Genomic DNA, 11,453 nt, shown 5'->3' on the forward strand with positions numbered 1-11,453 from the left:
AAGGAAAAAAAAAGAAAAAAAAAAGAAGAAAAAAAAAAGACTGTCGAGTACAGATCAAAGATTCCTGGAGTTGAGGCCCAGGACAGGGAAATGGGAGAGCTTCATTTTCATTGTTTGGAGCCCACAGATTTGTCTGTGACTTGAATTATTTTACTAAATGCTTGATTTAACCTCCAATTCACTGAAAAAAAAACTTGATAAAAATAATTGCGAGTGTAACTTTACATTCAACCCTTAATCATGCCTCTCATCAACAATATGCATGTACAAACAGTTTTAAAGCAGTTTTAAAAGACTGAAGATATTTCTTATTGCCAGAATAGGCCTGATAATGAGTCTCAGGAAAACAAATTTGATGTTTGCAGAGATCTCACAAGTATTCTGCAAATGCACATCTTTTTGTTTTCGCTGTGGATGACTGAAGCATTTTAGGTAACTGAAGTCAGAGTGTATGGCTTCCTTGCTTAATGCAGCACTTCCAGTACCAATGTACTGACAAATAGCATATCTTTTGTTGTGTAGCCATTCACTCCCCAGCAGCTGGACTGTAGCTTTTGACTTTGTTATTCTGACAAACCTGTCAGGATTATGAAGTTCCAGAACCACTCCATGTTAAAAGATCAAAGAGATGGCTCTACCAATTAAACCTAGGGGTTTTATAGGAATATGAAAGAAGTTTTAACAGCCCTGTCCAACATTTGCTACTACTTTTATGACTTGAAAGTTAGAGGCTCCAAGAAACTAGCAGTTATTTTCTAAGGTGTTTCCAACAGAAGTGTTGAAATTTAGTAACTTGGAAAAGTAGGAGAACTGCAGAAAAAGCTAGCTGACTTTATATGTTACTTAACTACGGGTTCTTGATCAACTGAAGCAAGCTGTTTCTGCTTCTGGATTTATAGTAGAATTTGAATTTTGCATGGATTTCTGATTGCTCTTCAGTCATGAGCACTTTAACACTTCACCTGGAAGGAATTCAGGATTACACTGTTCTAAAACTTCCCTTAAAAGTCCTGCTCTAGGTATAAGCACAAAACCCAACAACTCTCACCTCCTCAGTAATCTTTCATAACAATCAAAATATACTTCTAAAACCAGTGACTTCTAGCCAGAAGAGCACCACGTATCTTCCAGCCAGTGTTTACTAAAGGAATCTTACTAGCAGCTTTTGTAACTTTTACTACAATCATTTAGGAACTTGCGTATAAACGCTTGGATAATAGTTGAGCAATCTTCCATGCTCTTTGATTGCTCCAATAGCTGATCAGACTTTCCAAGCACACATGTACGTTCAAACTTTGCTACCAGCAATAAGGAAAGCCTGTTTTTTCCCCTTTGGATTTACTGCTGAGGTATGGAGTGATGGAGTGTTGCTGAGGAGTAGCAATTGCTTTTAAACAGGAGGTTGGATGATTAGGTATGAACTAACTAGTTAGTAACAAGTTTAGAGACGTTATGAGAGAAAGCATATCTAGCAGAATAGTTTGCTGAGAGGCATTCCTCCAGGGAGAATAATGTTATCAGATAGATGTGAGATGTGTGAGGGGAATAGGGCACAGAGAAAGAAATATGTTATCAGAGCTGCTGACTGGAAGTCAAAGCTACTAGGGAGCTGAGTAGTAGAAGTCAATAACTACCAGATGTCCCATAAACTAATATATATTTCATGGAGATTACTAAAATATGGAGCCACTGTTCTGATAAACAATGGCTACACTGGAACTGAAGAGGAAAACACACCAGTAAAGGAAGACCTTTTTTCTGAAATGATCTTTCTTAACATGTGACCTGTGCTGCAGTATAATCCTTTCCCTGATAGGCTGGCCAGAACACTGAGCTTTGGTTCTGCTGCTTCATCATCACCATTTAGCACTAGATAACGATGAAATAAATGTGAGAATGCTACAACATGGGAATAAATGCCATTACACACCGCTAACAAAATGAGCAGGGCTAGACAATCAGTGGTTATGGCTCAGCATTTTCTGGATAGCTATCCCATGCAGATTTGTTTCTTGAATTTCTGCAGTACAGCAGGATTTGTTTGTGAGACATAAAGCTTAGCATTCAACGGATATTGGTTCTTCTGTTCAAAGGAAGTTCTCTGAAAATGAATTTTAGTAGTTATAGTGCTGCTTCACTTAAATAAATAACTACCCAAGACATCTTGAAGTGAAGAATGATGCTTTGGCTTCCTGTAGTAGGAAATAAGTTAGATGGAAAGGAGGCTGCATCTCCACTGACCAGTGCATCTCACTGACCAGTATGTGAGTAGATGATACAAAATGTATTGCAGCCACAGGTTACTTCTGCATAAGCAATTTCTGCCCAGCATATAATATTGTGGCAAATTCTCCAATATTCTTGGGTTATTAGACTTGTCTATATATGAAAATTTATCTGTCTGCTTTGTAGTATATGCACTTTGTTGCATGACGTCAAATCAAACAAAATTCACCTTGGGTTGGGAAGATGACACTTAGCTCTAAGACATATTGGAAATGCAAGCCGTATTCTTCAAATTTTTATTTTTTAACTTTTCAGGATTTCAGCACTGTTAAACCCTGAGGTACTGGGACATATACATACAGCCCAAGGTAAGCAGCTCTATTTTTTTTCTTTTTTCTTTTGGACCAGTTTTGAATACATCTTGCACACCTTAAGCAGAGACATTACAAAAATTAACGCTTATTTTTATAAGCACTGTTAACAATTCAAGTGACAGCTGAACGCTGATCACAGCAGAAATGTAAGGAAGTTGAAAGCACTTGCTATGCATATTTGGAATGAGAATGTTACGTATTTTTCCCCTTTCTTCTGAACATCATTTGCACTGTAATGCTGTGACGCAGACTATTGCCCGCTAACAGGGGTGGAAGCTAAATGGCCAGTTGCAAAATTTGGGATGATAATGTGCCACATTGAAAGACAGCATACTGTACAGTTTACCATGACAGCGAAGAGGCAAGCAGAGGTTGTTGTGGAGATTCTCTGTGAAGAGCTAATGTCATGTTTCTCTAAGTAACCATGTCTGTAGGAATGTGTTTTGGGAAGAGCTGGACAGAAAGTTTTCTCTCAATAACTTATTTTTGGAAAAATGTGCTTCCTATTAAAAAAGTATTTTGTAATGTTGTTAGAGCTGGGTTATTTTTCCCCCATAAGAATCCATTAGGAAAATCTGATGTCTTTTAGAAACATGCTAAACTATGGCTTCCCACTAAATATATTTTTCAGCACATTAGGAGGCAAAAATTTTTCAATAAAAAACTTTAAAATATTCCAGGGTTTTATGGAATAAAGATCTGTTTTTGACTCTTAGGAACTAAAGAACCTTTAGATTCAAATATCCATGGTGGATGTTATTGATGTAGAATATATATTGATTTTTTAAATTTGCTTACTGTATTTTCAACAAGCTTCAGCACAAAGAGAATTGCTTGGAAAATGAATGTTCACAGATATCTGTGAAGGCTTCTGTGAGCCTGGTCAAAGATCATTTAGTACCTGCACATGCCTAGGAACGCAGAGCTTCATTGGCAAACGAAGCCCTGGTTCTTATATACTGGTCTCTGCTTCAGAAGGGAAAAATTACGATACACTAGTCAACTACAGGCTAGCTCAACAGGCTTTGTCAAGTGGAAAAATGATTCTTTCTTATGTCTTGTATCAATTTTTCTTTTGTACCAAGTAATAACATTATAAAAGCATTCATCTTCCTGTCCAATATATCCAAAACTTTGACTATATAATCAACTGCAACAGGATGTTTTTAATCTTTTTTATTTAATATTTTCCAATGTGTTCACATCCTGCATTTTCATGTGGTGTGGACAGCTCGTGATACTTGATGCTTTTCTGAAATTGTGAGATCTCTAGGTTCTGCAGCTGCTTCTGTCTTTATTATATCTATGCATTTAGATATATATATTTTTTGCTATAGAGCAAATATTAAAAATACAAACACTGCAAGGTTAAAAAATCAGTACATTTACCACAGTAGTTTAAAGTTTTGGGGTTTTCTGGCCAAGAATTTCTGAATCCTTTGCTTAAAACAACTCACTTTTAGTATGTATGCTGAATTCAGATACTTTTAATTACTACTCCAAAACCAAATTTCGTGTTTATAAAATTTAATGTCAATAAAGTGACAGTTTTTTTTAAACATGCCAATATTGTAATGCAGTTCTAACAGGGCCAAACATCAATTACAGGGTTAAAACTCTGCTAAGTTGCAGAAATTCCATTTATAACAGTTGGAAAATTTATGTTATATAAGAACCCATGACGTAGTGCTTTTGTGAATTCATCAGGTAATTTTAAAACAGTGACAATCCACTTTAGTGACTGTGATGCGTGACAGTCTTCAAGACAAGAGGTCTGATCCTTTAAAACATTTTTCCTGATTATATTTCAACGTATCAGAGAGAGCAATTAACATTTCACACTTCTCCCCATTCCTTTGCTTGTATAATCTGTTCTGGAAAGTATTAAGCTGCATTGGGCTGTAACTCAGAAGACTTCAGTTCCATCTGAGTGTCTCCCAGTCTTTTTGACTGGTGCAAGTCACCCTCCTATGCCCAGTTTCTTACCTGTAAATTGATTATGGCAACTATTTGCTCCAATTGCCCAGGTAACCATGAACTTTGGGAATACAAGCTGTGTGTAAACGGTAGCCAGTACAATGGTAGATGCCTTTAAAATCTCCCGTATCCAGAATTATATAACAATAACGTAAAGCAATTGTAAAAACAGTGGATACTTTTCTGTCTACTGTAAACATTCTCACAAGAACTGTGTGGAAAACAGAAGGGGAAAATAAAGACACGTTGTGGAGTTCCACTAGGAAAGCTTGAAAAAACAGTTTGGACTTGAGACTTACGATAACCTATTTCCCTGTCATCAAAGGCAGTGCCTGTTTTTGAGGAAAAGCAGTAATAAATGCCACAAAATATTTTAAAGGGAGCACTATATGAATCTACTGTGTTGTGTGGATACTGTTTGTTTCTGGACTAGGAACCGGAGTCTGAAACTTGGCAGGAATAAGATGGCCTGTGACTAGCTTCATGCACATCTTGGCTTCCTACTCTAAAGGAAATCATTTGATAAAGCTGAGCAGATCTGTTTTACTTTGTGTGATATTTGATGAACGAGAAAATCTCTAATGTTTGGCTAACCTTTCAAAAACTTTATTGTGCTTTCACTGTTTAGGGAAATTTTTAAGTTAGCATTAGCGTGAAAAACTACAGATGTTAGTTCTTTCTCTTTTGTCTAAGATCAGATTTATCTAGCTAACCAACATTAAAAATGTGTAAATTTCTGGCAAACACAATGAATCTTGAATATATTAAGGAAACAAACAGATGAACCATCTGGAAACAAGACATAGATCTGAAATAACTATGCCAGTGGCACAATCCAAACATAATCCCTGGCATAATTTACACAGAGCAACCATATCAAGAGCCAGAAACTATTCTTTCAGAAGGCTGAGTTCAATAATGACTGCACATTACCATTCCACTTGCTGGGTAAATATTGACAAAAGAGTGGCACATGCTGTAGAATTGTATCTACATCCTCCATTCCCTCTAGGGAAGTGTCTGTATTCTGAATTTTCTCTACTTTTTTTTTTTCTTTTTGTCTTTCTCACCTCCTTCACATCTCAAATTATTTTATTAGGTGTAGCCCTGCAACTGCAGGAATTGCTTTGTTAACTTTGATTTTTTTTTTTTTTAAATAACTGATACATTATACACAATATAATTCATAACTGATTATGCACACAAATGCTTAATATTATGTAAAATGTGACAGTTTGGTAAGTGGAGAAAATTTGCACATCTCCATTAAGTAGACCTTAATTTTACCGAACACTATTAGAGATTCACACCCAATTTATCAGTATTCTCTTTTAGCTATCACGTGAAGAGATTTCAGGTCAAACAAGATGGTCGCATAATCCCCATGCAAACTGCTTGTCAGAAAAAGTGCTAGGTTTTACTGTTACGTAAGTAATGAGTTTCAGCTGGGGGCATTCTCCCATGGCAGTGAATTGTTTTGGTAGCTCTCACTTTCATTGGCAGTGATCATGGAGCAACACAAATTAGGTCCTGTATTCTTTACGTCTCTACTTTGCTTGCAAAGGAGAGACTCCTCAACAAACAAAACATGTTGAAAAGTGTTCGCAAGGTGTTTTGAATGGTGAATATATTGCAAAGCTGGATAGGATCTAGGTTGCATTATATCTTAAAAAGTGACTGATTTAAGCCCCTACCTAATGTATTTTGTAAGTTAGCATTAATTTGACTTGCTGAGTGGGTGGAATTTATGTATGTAATGCATTGCACTAGGCAAATATAAACATCCTCCTTCAGTAATAAAGGCGAAGGCAGGCTCCATACTGGCAAGACAAGTATTATCTTCAAAGATTAACTTAATTAATATCCATCTGATTCCTGTGGCACAATGATGCAAATGACCACTGCCAGGAAATACAGTTCTGGCATTTGATTTCAAGCCGATTTTTATTGTTTTTATTTTTAATCTCTGCTCAGCATTTGTCTCATCTATTTCAACGTCATCCCATTTTCCCCCTATCTCTCCTTCCCCCTTTTCTGTTACTCTTAACATCTTAGTTTTCTATTTCCTCAGGTATTTCAAATTATCTTGGTTCAAAAGGTTTTATCACCTTTCCTTTCACTTTTGTTCTTGCTTCCATAACATGCAACAACAAACATTAAAATGCTTTCACTAGCACTTACCAGTATGTCAGACAAACATAATCACAGCAAGTATAGGCTTTGCTCTGGAAAGCTCCTACTTTAATTAAATTTCCAGAACAAATTTTAGAAACATTTAGGACATGAAGAAAAGGAAGAGAATTTCCACACTGGTAACAGGTTTGGAAATAGAACTTATTTATGTGTTTCAACTTATTGTGATACTTACTTATTCTACTGATACTTCCTTTGCTTCTCCTCTTTCCATAAAAAATTTGGCTTTATTTTGCCTTGGAGGAAAAGATGCCATGTTTATTGTAAAAACTCTTCTACACAAACAAGGGCCTGACTTACTGAAATGAAGCTCCATTGCTCTCAGAACTGAGCCTATACCAAAGACCTAGTTGGGACTGTACCCAAATTATAAATTATATTTGTTATTGATATAGCATATTTTGTAGCCTGATCATGCCTCTTCAGTATGAGTTTAAGAAGACTGTTTGGTAATCAGCATAAAATGAAGTCAGTTTCAGTCTGTGCAAATGGGTTGGATGATGATTTAAACAGGTAGATGAGATTTCCCTTCATTTGTGTGGAAGCTCTATGTGTGTATCTAAAGATAAAACGTGTGTCGAGTATTCTTTTTTTTTAATTTCCCCTCTTTTTTTTTTTTTTTTTTCACTTTCAGGATTATCTTTTTAGGGGCTGGAAAGTGTTTACTCTTTCCAGAATCTATGGAAATAATGATCTGTGAGTGTATCTTTGCCTGTGAGGTCAGCCAAAGGATTTTTGCCATTTCTGGAATAGATTCTTAAAAGCTCTAAGTATTCCAGATCCAATCAAATTCAAGAGAACTTATATGTTACAAGTATAACCCAGAGCTCTGTGAATCAAAACAATGCATTCCCTCACTAATAATGGAAAAATCTGGGGTTTTGGCAGATGAAATCTGTTTGCCTGAAGTTTTGACCCTGAACACTATAAGCCTAAACAATTACATCTATTCAAGTGAGCTAAACAAATGTACGGAGGCAAATGAAGTTCCACAAATGCTTAAGATCTTTCTGGCTAACTTTTTGAAAGATATGCTCCAGTTCAACCACAAATTACTTGGCTAGACACTGAAATTGCTGGGTGAAATTCTATGGTCTGTATTTTACAGCATTTCAAACTAGATGATCACAGTAGTCACTTCTGACCTTGAAATATGTGGGTTGGCTGTTAACCCAAGTTAGCAATGCCAGTGTGAGGAATATAGGAATGTAGGGTTTTTTTTAGCATATTAAAACCTGTTAGGTTTTTAATTTTAATTTTAATGAATGCCCCATTTAAAATAAACAAGTTGTCTGGAAGTGCTAACAAACTACTGACAGTACTTAATCAATTCCCAATTCAGTGATAAGGACAAAAAAAAAAAAAAAAGCAACAAACTGCTTAGTGGGGAGGTTTTTCTGTCTTCCTTTTCTGACTTGATATTTTCTCAAAGTCTTCCTATTGCTGAACATTTATGGACTCCTTATATTATAGAACCTGCTTGACCATAGATGTAGTATTCACTTTTGTGGGGCTTGTTGTAAAAAATGTTACAAAATAGTATGTTTGAAATTAAACACAGGGAATATCCCTATGATTTTCCATCTTTAATTTATTACTTTTTGTAGTTATAGAAGGAGAAACTGAGTTCTCTTTTCCATTAAACCAATTCTCTAATATTATTCCAAAGGAGAAGTTTTATATAACTTTTGTCAAGAGAACTTGGATAAGAGAACTTATCCTGGACTGCTTACTTGGGTAGGCTTCCACATAATTCTCCCCTTTTCCTGAGGTGTAAAACATGCTTTTTAATTTATATTTTTGATGCACTGGCATTTTGAAGCACATTTAAGTATCTGCTACATCAGTTTTTTTATTCCCTCATATTGTAATAAGCATTTAATTGCAAAGGAATTTGCCACTTTTAAACTTTCAGCACAAATTCAACATACAGTTGTATAAAGAGTCCAACATGGACAACTAGGCATCTAGGGCCTCAGGTGAGTCGGTTGGGGCTGTTCAGCCTGGAGAAGAGAAGGCTGCAGAGAAACCTGAAAGTGTCCTTTCAATATCTAACGGGGGGCTATAAGAAGTGGACAGAGTCTTTGGCAGAGTCTGTTGTGATAATCCATTTAGATTGGATGTAAGAAAGAAGCTCTTACAGTAAAGGTGGTGAGGCACTGCTCAGGTTGCCCATGGAGGGGGTAGATGTCCCATCCTTGGATACACTCGAGGTCAGGCTGGATGGGACTCTGAGCAACCTAATCTAGCTGTAGGTGTTCCTGTTCATTGCAGGGGTTTGGACTAGATGACTTTTAAAAGTCCCTTCCAACTCAAATAATTCTATTATATTTCTTAATAGTTGTGTACTTAAACTCCATTATACTCTTCTCATTAGCTTCTTCTAAACTGAATTTTAGTAATGTATTTCTAGGGTAACTTCTGATTCTGTTGGTGAGGGAGGACTTAATGGTTTTGAGGGTGTTGCCTTTTTGTTACCTCAAGCAAAAGTATAAAGAATGTTATTTACATCTTTGTTTATTTCTTAGGCTTTTAACTGCTTTTTCTCTAAGCTGCAGGTCAGAGGTGGGAAGAATAGAAACGGTGTTGCTTAGGCTGGGAGGCTATATTCCATCCCTGTTACACTAGTTTGAAATATCTTCTTTCCTGTAAAACAGGAGAGAATTGGCTGCTCTGCTTAACTGTTTGTTCAGGTGGAAAGTGTACTTTTCCTGAAATGTGAATTTTTAGGGTTTCCTTCTTTCTAATATGAATTCAGAATTCATTTTCAGTGCATAACCATTTGTTTCTAGTTGGTGAACGAGGCTGAATGCCAAGAATATAAAACTATAGTACATTTTATATTTAAGTGATATCACTTTGTGCACCCAGGGTAGTTTCTGGTGCTGGTGTCAGTGGGTATTTTGCAATGTCATCTCACAATGAAATTCAAAAACATTGAAAAGGAATCTGTCTCAAGCATTTCTGACAGCTTGTATCTTCCATTTGGATGATTGGCTTACTTAAAGTCTTGCTGTGAGTTGTATTTCTGCAACATGAAAGATTTACTATTTTTTCACATTTTACAATTTTTATCAAGTAGTTTTGGTGAAGTGAAAGTACTGCTGATTGTACAGTGAAATGCAGAAAGATAAAAAGTACGAAGTGTTACATGTTTACCTGCAGATTGTGGTGAAAAATGATAGACATGGAGATCTTATGGTCTCCATGTTGTTTCACCATAGCTCATCCCAATCAGGAATATTATGTCTTAGATTACAAGAGGGCTCTCTAAATCAAGACACTGAGTCAGGAACATAAACCGTGTACTTATCAATCGTATATGCAGAGAACTGCTTTAAAAATCTGTCCCTGCATTCACAGTAGTCAGTTTCTTCCTTGATTGCTTCAAGTCCAACTCAAGATGCCAAAAGGACTGTGCTTCAGTGGAACAATGACCTAAGCAGCCTGGATATACTGGCATTAACCAAGAAGCGTTCTGCTTCTACTTAATGCATTTTGTTTCCATCATGTAATGACCAATGTATTTGATCACTGAAGAAGTTTTTAGCTGCCACAGTCAGCTAAAAAAAAAAAAAAGATCCAAACTATACGAGAGTTACCATTTTTAAAAATCAAACCCAAAGTTTTGGTTGTACTGCTTTCGAAACAGCAGAACAGTCATTACACTATGCTTTCTGCAGTATGATGATGAGCAAATAATTTCTGCATTTTATTAACTGTTTTTTTTTTTAATGTTCTTAGACACTTTCATACAACTCATACGACTGCTTTCCACCAACTAGAAACTTGAATGACTTCAGTGCGTCGGAAAGTTCCCATTATCCTAGAACAAGTCAAGACTAGAAAGGCAGTTGTGACTTCTTTTTTTCTTCTCTCTGATAAACAAAAATAGAAGATTCCCTAAAAGCTTTTAGATTACTAAAACAGGTCTTCTGCTGACAAGGTAACTACATGTGTTCTGCTGTCTTTCAGCTTGCTTTTTCCAGTCCAGTATTTTCCTCTTCTGGACTGTATGTCAGCCAACCAGTGTCATCCAGGCCCCAGTCTTGGCTAGACATCGAAACAGACAGGAAGCAACATAGCCTGAATCTAATGAAAAAAAGATGGGGAAACTGCCATGAGTATCCTGATGACATCCCAGACTGATCTTTTTGGCCTCTTCTGGAGAGACAAAGGTATCGAATAAGATTAGAGAAAAACTGATCATCTTACTATCAACCCAGATGATCTGTTTATTTTCTCTTCACACCCCCCTAGTTTTTTTCATTTAAGACTTACTGAGTTTGGAAGTTATACCCTTTCTTTTTGGAAGTGAGAAAAATAATTTTCTTAGCTCTTGATGAATTTGTCTATTTTACTGATCATTCCAGATGGTTGGATCCTGTTTTCCCAATGATGTACTAGCAGATGAATGTAATTAACTGGATTATCTCTGAGTAGGAGTTATATAAATCTATTCAGAAATAGAAGACTCAATGAGGGTATTTCCTCCTTTGATATGTCTGACTCCTATTGATTTGAATGAAAATGTATGTACATCTGAGGTACAGTTTACATGGAGAATCTCTGGTTTGATCTACTAAATTAGATGAAAGATCAGGAGACAAACTTTGCTTCTGATAAAGATCTCATTTTGCAAATAGTTTGAAGTACCTCAAGTTTTTCAAAATGCATCATGTT

General features: G+C 36.1%; 1 long non-coding RNA gene across 1 annotated transcript in view; it reads left to right on the plus strand.

Annotated features, from left to right (window-relative positions):
• The window catches only part of LOC116216855, an 11,942-nt gene extending 999 nt beyond the window's left edge, over nt 1–10,943 (plus strand). Inside the window, exons 2-3 of the long non-coding RNA XR_004160405.1 lie at nt 2,542–2,594; nt 10,746–10,943. This is a non-coding gene — a long non-coding RNA (uncharacterized LOC116216855). The remainder of the gene's footprint in view (nt 1–2,541; nt 2,595–10,745) is intronic.
• Nucleotides 10,944–11,453: the final 510 nt, after the last annotated feature.

Source organism: Meleagris gallopavo, chromosome 7, assembly GCF_000146605.3.
Source record: "Meleagris gallopavo isolate NT-WF06-2002-E0010 breed Aviagen turkey brand Nicholas breeding stock chromosome 7, Turkey_5.1, whole genome shotgun sequence".
Lineage (NCBI taxonomy): Eukaryota > Metazoa > Chordata > Aves > Galliformes > Phasianidae > Meleagris > Meleagris gallopavo.